Source organism: Corvus brachyrhynchos, unplaced genomic scaffold (assembly GCF_000691975.1).
Source record: "Corvus brachyrhynchos isolate BGI_N302 unplaced genomic scaffold, ASM69197v1 scaffold193, whole genome shotgun sequence".
NCBI classification, from domain to species: Eukaryota; Metazoa; Chordata; class Aves; order Passeriformes; family Corvidae; genus Corvus; species Corvus brachyrhynchos.
In genome coordinates, this window is record NW_008237087.1 from 804,838 (window position 1) to 805,470 (window position 633).

At 62.6% G+C, this 633-nt stretch overlaps 1 protein-coding gene across 1 annotated transcript in view; it reads left to right on the plus strand.

Annotated features, from left to right (window-relative positions):
- LOC103611933 (probable E3 ubiquitin-protein ligase DTX3) overlaps positions 1 to 633 on the plus strand; it is a 10,578-nt gene that overhangs the window by 9,404 nt on the left and 541 nt on the right. The window lies entirely within an intron of this gene.

The following is a 633-nucleotide window of genomic DNA, read 5'->3' on the forward strand; positions in this document are numbered from 1 at the left end:
TGGGGGACAGGGCTGGGGACGCTGCCGTGGGATTTTGGGATGGGACGTGGAGATTGGGATGCTGGGATGAGGGCATCGGGATGGGGACATCAGGACATTGGGATGGACGTGGGGACATTGGAATGGGGCACCAGGATGAAAACATTGGGATGGGGACATGGGCATGGGACAGCATGATGCGACACTGGCCTGGGGCTGTGTGCATGGGACACTGGGATGGGACACTGGGATGGGGATGTGTAATGGGGGCACTGGGCTGGGACCTGGGCTGGGGGCAGTGGGATGAGACACCAGGCTGGGACACTGGGCTGGGAAACCAGGATGGAAACACTGGGATGGGACACTGAAATGGGACATCGGGATGTAGGCACTGGGCTGGGCCCTGAGGTCAGGGGGATACTGGGGTGGGACAACACAGAGTCATGGGATGGACTGGGTTAGGAGGACCCTAAACCCATCTGGTTCCACCCCTGCCATGGGCAGGGACACCTCCCACTGCCCCAGGCTGCTCCAAGCCCCAGTGTCCAGCCTGGCCTTGGGCACTGCCAGGGATCCGGGGGCAGCCCCAGCTGCTCTGGGCACCCTGTGCCAGGGCCTGCCCACCCTGCCAGGGAACAATTCCTTCCCAATATC